The sequence below is a fragment of the Zonotrichia leucophrys genome, chromosome 10, assembly GCF_028769735.1.
Source record: "Zonotrichia leucophrys gambelii isolate GWCS_2022_RI chromosome 10, RI_Zleu_2.0, whole genome shotgun sequence".
Lineage (NCBI taxonomy): Eukaryota > Metazoa > Chordata > Aves > Passeriformes > Passerellidae > Zonotrichia > Zonotrichia leucophrys.
This window is the reverse complement of record NC_088180.1, coordinates 8,296,319-8,311,889: the sequence shown is the minus strand read 5'-3', so window position 1 is coordinate 8,311,889 and position 15,571 is coordinate 8,296,319. Positions and strand designations below refer to the sequence as shown.

Sequence of the window (15,571 nt, the reverse complement as noted above, 5' to 3'; positions counted from 1 at the left end):
CCGGGCCGCAGCTGAGCCCCCGCCCGCTCACCCCTCACCCTGCGGGCCGCCCCTGCCCCGGGGCAGCGCTGCCCGGGCCCGCCCGGCCCTGCCCGGCGGCATGGCTCACTTCACGCTGATAACAACATTGTGCGGAGGAACAATGGAGTCAGCTGGGCTGCGGTTACACAACCGCATTAATCCGGCAGAAATACAGGTTTTACTGAAAGGGATGGTTCGGCGCCTTCGCTCACGTCAGGCCTGCCTAGTATAGCAGCTCAGGACCGGGGCTCCCAGTGCGGACCCCTTCCCTGCCCGTGCCCCAATCACCCCCCATCGCTGTAGGCTCACTGCTAAATGCACCACGGAGAACGGGGAAACAAGCGGCCCTGGTGATAGGGATCCTCCTCTCTCCAGGGGCACAGATCTAGGCCGGCTAAAGTGACCTCTAGAGAGGAGAAAGAACTGCTCGAAAGGAGAAGCAGTACTGCAGAAGAGCTGGAATGTCAAGGTACAGCTCACCTGGAGGCTGTGCCACTGCCAGGGCAGGCCCCATGGACAGCTCTGTTACTCAGACAGGGACTCGGTCAGAAAGACAGATGAAACAATGCAGTGTGTGTCATGCTTTTAGACGGTCCTACAGGTGGGATGTACATAGACCCTGCCACATCTCCAGTTACTCTGGTAATTCCTTCCACTGGGATTGTTTACAGACATTCCATCCTATAGCCTGGGCCCTATGGGAGGCACTCACTCCCTACAACAGGGTGACTGATACATACTCAAGTCTTCTGACTCTTGTGCATGGCCTAGCCAGTTCCTGATTCTTTCTAGTGTGCCAGCATCCCTGCAGATGCGTGTACATCTGGGCTCTGCACAGCCACTCTTTTCTCACAGCTAGCTGAGCATGTACTGGAGGTATTGCAAAGAGTGTAAAGTTCCAGAATAACTCAGTTCTGCACTGTTTGGCTTGTGTGAACTGCACCTATTTCCCTCTCTCATTTATCAGTTGTGTATCATTACACTGGGAGGGTGCTTCACAGAATATAAACTGGGCAGTAAACACCTCTCAATTCAGTCACGGGCAGATGGGAGGTTCAGTGCTTTGATTTTGCACTCCTGAGTACATGAGTGTCACTTCTGTTGCTGTGTGACTGCTGTGGACGTGTTTGGTAATTACAGATCTCAGAGCTCTCTGCCGGATGCAATGTAATTGCACATGTGGCAATCCAGAATTATAAAAGGAAGAATTTGACTGAGCAATAAATACTGTGGGTGCATGCAGATGAAGTTCAGCGTGACTGCAGTGGGCATGATTCAGCCACCTGTCAGATCCTCCTAGTCATCCTAATGAAAAGTCACATCCTTTAGGACACTAATTGTTGCTGTAGGACACTGCAAATTAGTTTGTACCTCGTTCTAATATTGGTTTTACAGCCAAAACCAAATCTGCCTTTCTACTATTTAATTACAATTGTAGCTATTTAGCCATTAAGCTTCACATACTATTTTTTAATAGCTTTAAAAGTTTTAATCTCACTTTGGCACTTTTTATAAAACAGCTCATCAGACATAAACGGACCCTATTTCCAGGAAAATGCTATCTCAAAATACTTTTTTTCTATTTTAATTAATGAGCCAGCTAGCTTCCCACTACCTTGTAGTTCTTAGGAGTTTAAGCCAATGGCAAATTAATTGCCAGCCTGAAAACCACTTATCATTAAAAAAAGTTTTAGGCATATGACAAGAGAAAGCCACATCTGGTGTGCAGTGCTACTCTGTGTGACCATGTAGGAGACTTTGGGTTCAGCTTCCACTCCTGAGTCAGTGCATTCCTGGACCCTGAGAGCCGTGGGGATGTCTGAGATACATCCTTCAGGTCCTGCTTCACTTCAGATGAAGGACTTTTCTCTTTTGACCACATAGACACATAATTGAGCTGAAAAAAAGCAGAACATAAAATTATTTGAGAGATCTAATTATGCAATATTCCCCATGTAATAATAAAAGCAAAATAATGATAAACATCCCAAACAAACTTGTGGACTCAGTTTGGGTAAAACAGCTAAAAATGTTCTTGAACTCATAATTTTTGTCCCAGTCACAAAAAAAAAAAAAAAAATAGTACATGAATACACAGAAAAAATATGGGATAAGGGGCTTCCACCACAGGAATTTGCTTACACACACTTGGAAATCTAATGAGAGCAATGAGAGTACTGAAATGAATCTCTGACCTCAGAAGCTTAGCATCAAGTTAAATATCCAAAAAGCACATGGTTGCATTACACATCACACAAAAGCAGGATTAGCTTAGAAACACAAACAGAACTTTGACTGCCCTCCCACTGCCAAGTTTAGACCTACACATACTTCTGGGAGCAGGGACAAAACCAGGTTTCTTATCCATTTCTGTCTCAGGTAGGTAACCTCACTGTGTAAACAGGTGAGAGCTTAGGCTGTATGTAGCCTCTGTGTGGACAAAGTGGCTCTGGCACAAACAGTGCATGAATTTTGGTGGCTGCTCCTTTCCTGGTGGAAACCTTAACAGGGCCACCCTATCCTTTTCCTGAAATGTGCCAGACCTTTATTTCTCTTGTGAACAGTAACCACATGTGAAACTTGTCTCAAATGGGCCATTGGATTTTAAAATGTCCTCACCTGGGGCAGCATGACACAGTGACTTCTCATAACTCTTGTTCATATAGAAATTAAGTTTAAAAAGAAACCAAAAAACCAAGATTAATGTATGGCTGTGTTTTCTTCAGCACTGCAGGCTGTTGGCACAGTCCCTGCAACCTGACACAGAGTGTATTTAAAGTTCCATCCCAAGTGTCTTTTCAGCTTTAGCTGTCAAAGAAGTGATGTCTGAGGCAGCAGATCAAGATTCCTGTGATTCCTGGAAACAATTACTGCCTGTTAAATGATGTGGCACAACTGCTTTTGACATGGCTGCCACCTATGAGGTATAATGCTACTGCAGCTGGGAGAATATTATTGCAAAAGGGTGAAGACAATCAGGAATAGACTGGAATGTACAGTATACAATGCAACAAATTTGAAATGTGCTAAAAAAACCCTATGAATAATCAACCATCAGTTAATTTTCACCAGTAGTAACCACTTTGCAAAGAAATTACTTATGTACTTATAGGAATTTATGAATTCACAACTAATAAATTCCTACAAGCTGTTACTAAAATTGAATTATAAACCCTTATCTTATACAGATAAGGGGATCTAGTTGAAAGGAAAAGAACTTGTTATTATTCTTCCTCAAGCCCAATAGCAAGGACAGACTGAGACAATTGTCCTATGTCTGCCTACCTTTGTGTTACACTGTTGGCTTCAGCCTCCAGCAGTTAAGAGTAAATATTTTAGCCCAAATGATCTTGATTTAACAGCTTGATTTAAGCTTTAATAGCATCAACCCAATAAGATTTTAAAATACATTAGAAACAGCCAAACTGCATTTCCAATCCTTACAGCTTCCAGGTAACCTGGCTCATAATGTCATTAGGCAGTTCTTTCAGAGCTCCTTACTTTAATTTATTCCACACTGGTCAGGGAGGCAGGAGAACCTTGGTGGGTGCTGCAGAGGAGGTTTTGTTCTATATTCATTCCCCAACCCATGCAGAAATTCCTCCACAAAGCTGCTCCCCAGCATCCTTTGGAACAGCCCTTAGGCCTCTGTTACATTTGTGGCTTGCCTCAGGATTAAAGAGAGGAAAGTGGATTTTTCTAATCTTTGTGAGTCCCCAGACACACTCACACAATAATGTCTGTCAGGATGGAATATACTCATGTTCTAGAGTGCCACATGATGAGTGCTCTGTGCACTGGGTACAGGCTGATACAGTTATACTTTGGGAGGGAAAACTCAAACCTTCAACCCAGGATGTCCAATATGCCTGAAACAATACTAGGCATTTAAATAAAGCAGGCTGATTTTTAAAGGAAAGCTCACCTCCAACTCAAATTGACTTCAGCAGAATTTGTCACTCCTGCAGTGTTTTTGAAAACCAGTCCACCTCTTCTCAAGTTCCTAATTATGGAATTAGGCACCTAACTTTAGATACTTATTTCTGAATCTCTTGACCCATGGGCTTGATTGTCATCTTACTGCATCAGCTCTCCCTGGTGCAAATGCATCAATTAAGGCACTGGAGGTACTTCTGCAGGAAGCCTGTCCCATGTATGGAAAATCAGGATCTGTGACAGTAGGAACAGCAATAGTTTAGTTTTCTTTCTTAGAAATACACAAATTGTGGTCACAGTGTTAAATATTTTGAAGAGAGTGAACAAACATAGGAAGCATAAACCAACTGGTGCTCTACTGTTAGACCCTGTTGTTTTCTAACTTACAGGGATTTTTCTTTCCATGCAGTTCCTACCAAAGTCCTCCATTGCTTAATTTCACTATGATTTGTCCCTTTCAAAGCAAAAACATATAGCTATTAACATGTTCTCACCTGCTAAATTAACTTTTTGAAATCAAATGTGAAATGACATCTTGGGTTTTTTGTTTTCCTCTGCGTTCTCTCAAGTTCCTTTATGTTCCAAGTAGTATTTTCTCACTGGAGACACAGCCAAGACTAAATTGTGGAGGAACTAGGAGAACAATAGAGAAGTAATTACACTCTTCTCAGAAGGAAAGCTTATTCTCCTCACCAGAAATGATTTCCTGGACTCAACACTTTGCTGCTAAACTTTGTTTACATACAGAAGATTCCTTCTGTTGGAAACAGCCTGGTCCATGTCCTGTGCTGCTCCTCAAGTTCCCCATGTCACATGGGATGCCCTGTGCCTTCTTTACTCTGCTGGCAGCAGCAGCAGGAGCTTAGCACCTCTCAGGATGGAATCTTCTCTCCTGCCAGCTTCCAGAGGCTGAGGTCCAGCAGCCAGCCAGACCCTCCTGCCAACAGAAACTGAGCCCTTCCTGTATGTCTGTCATTCACCTTGGGAAAAGTGACTTGCATAATCTCCTCTCTATTTGCAGCAACTCCTGAACTGATACTCCATAAGCTTTGCATGCTTCTTTAGCAGCTGATCTGTGATGTGCAATTAGACACCAGCTCCAAAGGAGAACAGTGCAGCCTCATCTGAGGCAGTGACTGGTAGCAATGGAAATATAGAAATAGGGTGGGAAAAACAAAGAAAGGTTCTGTTTTACAGAAATACTAATGACCTGTTCTTTTAAAATGCCAATCTAAGCAGACACCTACTCAGTAAGATCATTAAGTTTAATTGCATCAGCACTTGACTAATCAGGCAATAATGCACTGAAAAGCAGATGATTGACTTGTGAATCATTCCTCAATCTCTGAAAGAGGGGAAAATTACTCTCTTTTACATAGAAGATCTTTTCTGTGGCTGTAATATTCGTTCTAGACCAAAAGCAGGTTTTTGAAATATTTTTTCAATGTTTTTCCAAGGGGATTGTGCAAGTCCACTGATGAATGCTAATGTTACACAATGTTTACCCAGGACTAAGCTTGATGGAAATATTAATCAGAAAACATACAGATTTCCATATTAAAGTTGAAGTTTTTGTAGCAAACAGCAGGCCCAGACCAGAAGCTGAAGATGTATGTTTGCCAAGAGAAACATCAAGACATTGCCAGCAGTAGGATTGGGGAAAATGGAAGCACAAGAACTGTTTTCAGTCAAGGTCATCTCTCTCCCCTCATCACTGTGTTTACATCTGAGCAGGTACATCCAGGAGCTGTACCCCAATTACTCAATGCAGTGATCCAGGAAGCCAGGCACCCCATTTGCATTAATTTCAGTGGAAAGTGAGTGCATAACACTTGGAAGGAGGTGATTGGAGTTTTGCAATGTTGTTTTCCTATTGTTAATGAGTTGATCTATCTTGCAATAATTTCCAACACAGTTGTGTGGAAGTAATTGCACCAAATTAATTGCTGGTGTAACTCCATCTGGTAGGAGTTCACAAAGTTCAGCTTCTGGTGTCTCTGCCAGCCCTGTTTACTTTCCCTGTCCTACTGCGGCAGCTGGGTCATGGCTTTGCATGCCCCAGTTTGGTGGCACATCCAGCCAGCTCCTGCCCCTCCGGCAGCTCCCTCCTGTACAGCAGGGCTCAGCTCACAGCCTCTGCCCTCTGTGCCTCCCCTCTACCAGAGCTTGTGCCCAAGTGCTGTTGACTGAGTTTGTACAGCTCTCTGCAGAGCTGCCATCCCTGTCAGCCTGCCAGGAAGGCCTTGGATTTGTCATTTTCAGGCAGGGCTCATCCTCTGTCACATTAGTACCCATTTTGTAGGGGAGGCCAGCATCCCTCCAAAGGGCCAGCTTGTCATACATCTGACCCTGCAGCAAAGCTGTGGCACTGGGGACAAAAACAACGCAGGGAGCACGTGCACAACATGTTAAAGGATTGCCACGGCTACACTGATGGGTTGAAATTACACACAACTTTCCATGGGCCCTGGAAATGAAAAGGATAATTCATTTATGCAGAGAAGCAATTACCTTGCTGGAACAACAAGTCCAACCTATAGTTCCACCCAAGCTAAATTAAGGCCACAACTCCTACTAGACTTATGAGAGTAAGGCAGGAAAGTAGCACGTTGTTAAATACAAGGCAATATTTAATGTAACCCCATGCCAGGTTTACAAGAGAAGCCATGTATCATTTACTGAAGCAGTCACTGAGTTGGGGCTTATTAGGCAAATGGCAGAGCTGTGGAAAACTGCCATGGCCTGCTTCTAAAAATTTTAATCACATCGTTATTAGCCACAGTCCATCTAATTTATTCATGGCCATGTAGTGGCCTAAACTATGTGTTAATAGTAAAGACTGAATGGAAATGGCACTGAACAGAATGCGCTGCACATAGTCATCAGGACTGGTTTTTTTAAAATACAGAAATGTGAAATATACCCAAGCTTCAGGTTTAAGTGGCTTCAAATTTTGTGGGTTTATTTTTCTTAATTTTTTTAACATTAAAATATTCCATAAAACTCCACTCATGAGCCACTGTCCTATAGTATAGTGAAGAAGTAGAGAGAAGAATACTGTGGCTTGTTGGCACTTTGTATCAGTCCTGAGCCCAGCTCCACTTTCTTCATATACCAAATTTCCCTGGTACACACAAAGCCTCTGTCTCTCACCCCAAGCATTACTGTACCTGAAACAAAACAATTGCTCTTTTCAGGAGTTTGACATCCTCAAGTGAGAGCATAATAGCAACTATGGAAAAAAAAAAAATAACATTAAAGCTGAATACTGAAAGTCCTGATTGTGCTTCACGGTGTGAAAATAAATAAATATATATGTATATAAATCTCTGTGCCTGCCAGATGTCATCAATAGTGAAATCCTTGGTCATACACAAAGTTCAACTCCTCTTCACACAGAAGCAGCTAGAATTTCAACTCAGGCTATGCTGGGTAAAATTTTGTCTCCTACTTTCACACCAGGTCAATTATAATTTCAGTCCTTACAGTTGATTTGTTCTCATGTTGCATAACATTATTTGAAGGGGAAGGGAAGCTTACATTCATTCAACGATCTCAAACAAAGCCAGTAAAGTAGAGTACATATACTAAAATAAATAAAATTGCAGAAACTTATTAAATTGCTCACCTTTGGATGTCAATTAGAATTCAAAACCAAGACAGATCAGTGTACACATTTATAGTAAAGTCAAGACTTCCTTAATTAGGCTGGGTATTTTTTTTAAGCTAGCAATACAGTTGAAATATTGTAGCTTTATCTGTGCTCATATTGCTTTTGGCTCCTTCTGAATTTCTTGGTTAATTTATTTTCCCTTAAAGCTGTTTGACTGAGTTTCTTTCTTTACACAAAACATAAGCAGCTTCAGTGCCTGGAAAACACAGAGCCTGATTGTTCTTACACCAGTGCAAATCAGCAGTGATGCCACCAGTCCATAGAATTACAGCAACGTAAAGATGACGCCAGAGAGATAGTAATCAAAGCCATTGTTTCAAAGTTAATTTAATTGGTTTTATTTCAAAAAACAAAAGATGAGTACAGAGCACATTTGTTCTCTTTCTCAACAGAAATGTCAAAGAATGACTGTGGTTTTGGCGTCTGGTCTGTGTGGGATTTGCACACACGGATCACGTTTCAAAAGCAGGGCTCCAGTCACAGCCCACCATACTAAGGGTCCATTTCCTCACTCCAGTTGTAAGGAAGGGGAGGGTTTTACTCTTCTTCCTTTGCTGTCATTGAGGCTGCTTTTTCCACTGTCCAGAGCCAGTAGCAAGCTGCCATCAGCTGTCAGCAGCAGGGCTCCAGCAAGGAACACGTGGCACACTTAAAGCCACTGCCCAGCTTTGATTCACCAAGTCACTCTGCACATTTAACGCTTCAGATTTTTCCTTGGCAGGAAAGAACATTGTCAGATTTGTAATATTTTCCCTTCTTTAAATAAATAGATATATTGCTTTTGAAGAGGGGATTCTGGTTTGCCTTAGGAGGCTGCTATAGATCACAGCATCTTTAGGAATGCTGTAACTTATGGTAGGTACCTTTCTGACATAAATAAGGCAGAGTTGCTTTTCTCTGCATCCTCTACATCTCTGGTCACTGTAGCCATGAACCTTCATCACTGTTTTGCTATGAGCTTTCTAGATTCACCTCCCTTATGTTTAAAAATCTGGAAGCCAGGTCCTCACTGCAGAGGAGCAGGTGGCAGCTGTCCTTGCCAAAGCACACTGAGCCCTGCATGGCAGAGGTAAGGGACAGCTCGGGCACAGAGAGTGCTGCCAGGGCACCTGGGGAGTGCCACCAGCGCTGCCCCCCTGTGCCAAGCACACACAGGCTGCCACGCTGTGGGACCACCCCTGCTGGAGACACACTCCTGCAGCCTCACAGGGCACCCACAGGCTTCACTCACCCGGCAGCAGCTCCAGGTGCTTGTATAACCCTGTGTGGACAGTGCTTGTAGGGCATTAGCAGGGATTAAGCCTGCATTTTTTACACAAGTCAGAGCCACATGGGCTGATTGACATGCCCTGTCCCTCCCTCAGCTGTCCTTTGGAACCTTTGATGGAGGGATTGAGAAATTACATCCCAGTTGAGGGGTTGTCCTTTTTTCATTGTTACTCAAACACCAAAAGTACTCAGGGTAGAAGCTACAGCTTATGTTGAAGAGAAAATCCAGAGATTTCCTCCCACTTCCCCAGAGTGAGGGAAGATATATTTTCAGGGGAAAACACAGTAAATTACACATGAGAAGAAGCTGATGATTCTAGACACAAGAGTAAAACTGATCAGCTCTGATCAGACACTGGTGGGCCCCACTGGCCCCCAAATTCTGCTCTTACCCTTTCCAATTGCTGGGAATTACCAGTGCAGCAGAACTGTGCAGCTGGAGACTCTCAGGGAGGCAGGTGTGCATTTCTTCTCTCTTTTGGTGGAAGCTAAACAGCATTTCATCCTTCTCAAGGATCTGTGTGGAGCTCCCAGGCCATGCACCACACCAGCTATCATAGAGCCAATCTTTGCTGGAACAGAGGAAAGCATGACTGAACATCTGCCCAGCACATGTGGAAGCTACAGCTCTGAAGGGTGCTCTAAAGGGAGATGCATACACACAGAAATGCAGTTTGGCTGTAAAATGCCTCCACCTTTGTCTCCAACCCAGCAGGCAGAGGGGTGGTGGGCACTGCTGAGCCCCTCCCTTTGTCCCCGGACAGCCCTGGGGTGACACACACTGTGTTCCATGCCACAGGACTGCAGGGAGGCTGAACTGGCAGAGGAGATCACTGCCAGGTGTGGAACACTGGCTGCTTTATGCACAGGGGTGAGAAAGGCAGTATTTACCTGCTGAAAGGGCTGGAGTTTAATTATTTATTTTTCATGGCACGTAGAGGCTCTGTTGAGCAATGAGACTCCATTGTGTGCCAAGTGCAGCAGGCATAGAAGAGGAAATATTATTTCCATGAAGAGGCTGTATCCTGGAAAGGCAGGGCACAAACACATAAACACAGAAAGGAGTTGCCAATGGTCATATTTTAAAAAATTAAACAAACAAACCAATCACTCATTCATTAATTGTTCTTTTTACTTTTTCACATAATTTAGAGATTTGTTAAAACTCATTTTCATTGTAAGAACTTTATTCATTAAATACACAGTAAACATAAAAATGCTAAAGGAGTAGCTATGATTCTTGATGTTTACTATGTGGTCGTTTAAGTATTGTCAGTGAAAGAAAACAAAAATAGGGGGAAACATTAAGTTTAGCCAGAACACAATGCGCAGAATTATAGGCAGGAAATGTTGGATTCACAACCTGTGAAGAGCTTCTTATTTTCAATCTTAAAAATATTTTAAAAATATATAAACATTAAATAAGATAAATGCATTTTATCTGGGAGATACTTTGAAGTAGCACTTTTTCACTCACTTTGAGTATCTATTTTTCCACACATTACAGTATACTTGTATTTCAATGCCTGAAAAGACAAAGGTTAAAAATATCCAAAGTACCTATGTTAGCTGTACTGACATCAGTGAACCTTAAGGAAAATGTGTGTTGTTTGCAATACTCTGTCCTGAGCAGCACTTTCCACATGTTTAAATGCAGAAGCACAATTAGAGGGTTTTTAAAAGCTCCACCCTGCCCTAACCTCTCCCGTGCTGGATTTCCTTGATGGCCCCTCCTTGGCAGCAGTTCCCTTGTCTGCACTCAACTCCAGCTGCCTCTGAGGTCAGGTCAGATCCTTCTCAACCTAATGAAGAAAATTTGAAATAAGAGAGCAGTGTAAGAGCACAGCTTGCTAATCTACCAAAGATCAGAAAAACTGAAAAGGGAATAGCAAAGGCCATAAAAACCAATGAGGAGTGAAAAATAGATCACTGGAGGAACAGCCCCTTTCCTGTTGTGCTCTGAAGACACACACAGTCTTCCACTGTCTAGTTTTACACTAAAATACCTTAAAACCTCTGACTTTTCCATCTTTTCAAGTTTGGATTTGTCATCAGGTGTTAGCAGATTACATGGACCACAAGTCTCCTAAACAGCCTCTTTTGGTTTATATACATTAATTGATCCTGCTGTCAGCCAGAGGGAGATGCATCACCAGCAGGATAATATATAAAGCTAAGTGCTGTCTTGCTGGGGAGTGTAGAATAATATTCTGATTTTTATAGCACCTTCTCCCTAAAGCCCTCAAGGCACTTTACAAGGAAGATTGAATTAAGCTTGTCAGCATTCTGTATGGGAAGTAAATATTTCTTTTCTATGGTGCAGAGGGGAAACTGAGGCACTGATATTAAGTCCCCAGCAAAGGATTTCACTTTGTGCTTTCCAGCCCCTTAAACTCCTCACATGATTTAATTAAGCACATACTCAAGTGATTTGCTGGAATAGTGCCTAAGAAAAATGCTACAACCACTACAAGCCAATTCAGAATGCAGCTGAGAAAACACCCTGGGTTCCCCATCACTCATTCTGGAACAAGAACTTCTTTAAAATCTGCTGGTTTTCCTAAAATTAAGATCACGTCTTTTGAGTCCCATCCACATGGTGTGTTGCTGGATGAGTCTGGGACATGACATCCTCAGAGACTGTTGTGCCTCAAACCTGCTCTCTGGTGTTTCTTCAGTCCTGCCTTACCTCTGATCAGACAGATGAGCCTTTCCATCACCAGTCTGGCTGTTGAAGGGACAAACAAGACCTTTGGTTGTCCTTAGGGCTGGAGCTCAGCTGAGGGCATCTCCTGTGGCATCCCCTTGGGGAGCAGCATGTGCACTCTGTACCCAGCACCACAGTGCTCCTGGCGGAAATCCTCAAAAATCCAGCAGCAAACCTGCATCCAAGGAATGCTCTCTCTGTTCTGCCTTCCCTAAGGGGTCTAATGGCTAACTGCAGGAGCCTGGGGGGCTGTGGAGCTGCAGAATTTACAGCTGTGTCTTCATCTCACATGCTGTCACTCTTCCTCATTGTGCCAATAACCACACTAAGAGCCAAATAAAGTGAACTTGTTTCTGTCCCTTATTGCACATGACTTCCTGCAATTTAGTGTTTGCCAAGTGAGGCACAATGTAAAAATTAGTGAAACATAAGAAAGGAGCAATCTAAAGTACTTCCAAGGTCAAGTGCTTTGGAAATGCAGGGCTGTATAACTCTTCAGGGATTTAAAATCTGGGTTTAATGCATATCCTCATACCAGTGACCCTCTATAAGCAAGCTTGACATCAAAACAACCCTTTAAAATGAATACATAGATAATACATCATTACTAACATTATATACACTCTAATTAAAGAGATAAGGAACATATAATTTCTGTTAGAGGTGAATGAGCTAATTACTCTAGGTAGGCCTCCTTCAGAAGTGAGTGACACTGAAAAAGCTGCCAACACCCAGCTGATGCAAAGCCCACTAAAATTAGCTGGAAGACTGATGGGTCACAGTCAGCCCTGCTCTGGCCACTAATTTCTCCCTCCAGAGGTTCATGGAAACCTCCATCAATGTGAGAAAACTATTATTAACCCAAATGTTAATGTCATTCAATAAACTCCCAAATATCCCAGCACTGATTTACAATCAAAAAGGATTGCAGTTGATAGAATTTGCCATGTCTAATGTGCCTCCTGGTTCTGAAGTTTTTAAGGATTACCACCATAATGTTTTTTCTGACTTTCATTGTTCAAAGCAGCATCCCAAGTGAAAGTTACAGCTCTCCCTCTGGCCAGTCAGGCTTTAGGGAAAGAACAGATTTTGTGAGATTTCTGATAAAACTGGAAGCAGGCAGTCACATAAATTTGAAGGCAAGTTGCTCCTTTGAGCAACCGAAAAAGGATTTCAATGGAGAAGGACAGGTTTGGGAACAGATCAGGGGCTGGGGTCAGCCCAGCACCCCATGGCATTTCTCTTCAGCCAGGCTGGTACTTTACAGCCTTTGAAACCCTCACCAACACTCTGGATATTTGTGCTTTCACCTGCTGCCTTTGCTGCTTTGGCCTTCATCTGTACCTGCACCTCTTCATCTGCATGCCCCTGTTCAAAATGAATGTGCAAAATTTCCTTGCACCTCTGTAAACCACAGGGGCAAGGGCTGCACAGAAAGGAAAGCAATGGCTTTTCCTTCTTGTGTAAAGGAACACTTTCAGCCACATTTTTCCTTGGGGCTTTCATTCAGGGTATTTTCTGAGTGGATTTCTTATCTTTTTTACAAACTTTGGGACTCCAGTGATCCAGACAAACTGGGTGACTGAAGTGACTCCTGCTGGTAGCTCCACACTGCATGTAATCCTCCCACACCAGAAACCTGTGATTTATAACCCTACATCAGGGAATGAAGCCCTGGCCCTCAGCAGAGGCCCTGAGGAGCCCCCCAGGCTGTGATGAGCAGAAGGTGAGCCCAGGTTTGGGGTGCTGGCTTTCCATGGCCACACTAACCCGTGCATTCCCCCATGCATTAGCGTTTCTGCAGAACTCTTCACACTTTCACTTTCTCCGTGCTCCCCTTCCCTGCCTCCCCCAGCCCAGGTGTGTGCTGGGCAGTGCCCAGGGCTGCCCCCAGCCCCTGGAGCCCCCGGGTGTCTGTGCCCCCAGCACGGCCAGGCTGGGCTGGCAGCTCAGCACTGGGAGAGGCTGTGGCTTTCCACAGCAAATCAGAGCCTGGCTTTCTATTTCCAGTGGCTGCTAAGAATATGACAAATTTTCTCTTATTCCTACAAATCCAGCAACCACATAGCCTTTCACTATCATAAAGAGTAAAAAAAAGTCCAATTCGGGATTTAAATTAGATCCAGGAAACCTCTGCTGTCTTTTCCTGTCTAAAAGACATTTTTAAAATAAAAGAGAGTTTGAATGTGGCTTTACAGTCCCAAACTGCAGCTGTAGGACTGTCTTTAGAAGTGTCAAATTTCATGGAGGTTTGTTTAAAGGGGAATTACTGAAGTTATTTGTGTTTTAGTGGTATACCTAACTGGAGCCAGGATTTGTCAGATGGGTGCAAGTGGAAGGGTTGCAGTGAGCAAGGAGGAGGGCTCCAGTGGGCAGAGCAGGGAGAGCCAAGCTCAGCAGCACAGCCCTGTGTGCTGTCTGCTCTGCTCCAGCTGGGTGGGACACAGCCATGGGCACAGCATCAGTTCTGCAGCCTGGCTGCTGCTCCGTCATCTCCCTTCTCATATTTGATTCCTTTCTGTTGGTGGTGCATGAACATTTTTCTCAGATTAATTTAGAAGGTGGTCAGTGGGCTGGGGAAGCTTCAGGGCGTCACTCTCCCACCACATTGGCAAACTTTCACAGTTCACTCGGCAAAAAAATCTGCTTTGCTGGAATAGATGATGCCTCACCCCTAATTTGAACAACTGGAGACCTCTGCAGAATTACATCTGCTCAACCTGAGCCTGAAATAACACTGCAGTCTGTCCTGCCTGCTTTTGTGTTCCTGCAAATGATTTAATATTTTGCCAATGCAGTAAATCAGAAAACTTCCTACAATGCAAGTTCATCCAGACTGCTGCTTACCTGACAGCAGGTCTTGTTCTCATTCTTAGACCTTTGCAAACCAATGGTTTGCTTGGAACATTTTTCCAATACACTCTTAGATATTTTAATTACTTTATTTGATACTAAATCTGTTTTACAAGTGATTGGGAAAGAAGAATTAAGCAACAGTATCCAAAATCCATATTAAAATTGCAACCTCCCTTGTAGTGTCTGAAGCACTCACAGACAACTGAAGGTTTTCAGAGCCTGCACAGCAGCATGTGCTTGTTCCTACATGGAATTTCCCTAATTCCTCAATCAATTACCTGGGAAAGCGGCCATTTTAATCAAAACCCTAAGGGTAGATGAAATCATGAGAAAACAGGAGCTTTATTGCAATGGATATTGACTGTAACTCATTAAGATGTTAAAGTATTGACATCCCGTTTGATGAGAAAAATGTCTGATAGCGAGTGTACATAACTGTGCTCAGAGAATGCCAGCATCAACACATCATAATGAGTAACTAATGATGTCTGTGGCCTAACGAGGTGATTAAAGCAGTATCCTTTGATCTATGTCACTGACTTGATTTAATGCCAGCCCGAGATTGAATCTCCCTGCACCACTGGGGAGATCCAAGTAATTTGAGTAATTCACTCAGCCTGTCCCTGCATCACCAGGGCTGTTTGTGATGAGCATGGTCCCTGCTGTGGCTCAGTCACCCCGGGCAGCACACAGTGCCAGGGAGGAGCCCACTGCCCCTGCCTGCTGCCAGCCCTGCAGGAGCCTCACACAGCCAAGGGCCATGGCCATGGGGCCTCCTTGTGCCTCACAGCGCTCTCGCAGCACTGGCAGGCTTTGGGAGCATCCTCCACCAAGCACAGCAGGCAGGAGTCCCACTGTGCTGAAACACAGGGCTTGGTGCCAGGCACGTGCTGAGCATCCCATTCAAGGCACTCAGGATGAAAGCTCAGTACCTGTTCTTTGGGACAGCAAACACTGTGCCAAGAGTGAGACCACAGGTGACACCAGAGGCACAAAACCTTTGCCCAGGCTCACAAAGTGGTGTGGCCTGGCTGCCAGCCTATAGCCTGTTCCTAGCAGTGGAAATCCTGCTCTCCCTTCCCAGGGAGGACATTGCCAACCCTGTCACA

General features: G+C 43.9%; 1 long non-coding RNA gene across 5 annotated transcripts; it reads right to left on the bottom strand.

The window, feature by feature from the left end:
- Positions 1–4,461: 4,461 nt before the first annotated feature.
- LOC135452285 (uncharacterized) lies at positions 4,462–11,949 on the bottom strand. Of its 5 annotated transcripts, XR_010441571.1 has the most exons (6): positions 11,589–11,949; positions 10,600–10,701; positions 9,791–9,924; positions 9,292–9,471; positions 7,128–7,189; positions 4,462–4,590 (listed from the first exon to the last, which is right to left on the bottom strand). It is a non-coding gene; the product is annotated as an uncharacterized LOC135452285 (long non-coding RNA). The 5 variants fall into 5 exon arrangements; XR_010441573.1 differs by lacking the exon at positions 7,128–7,189 and having other exon boundaries at positions 4,506–4,590; XR_010441572.1 differs by lacking the exons at positions 4,462–4,590; positions 7,128–7,189 and adding an exon at positions 7,007–7,127.
- Between the last annotated feature and the right edge of the window lie 3,622 nt (positions 11,950–15,571).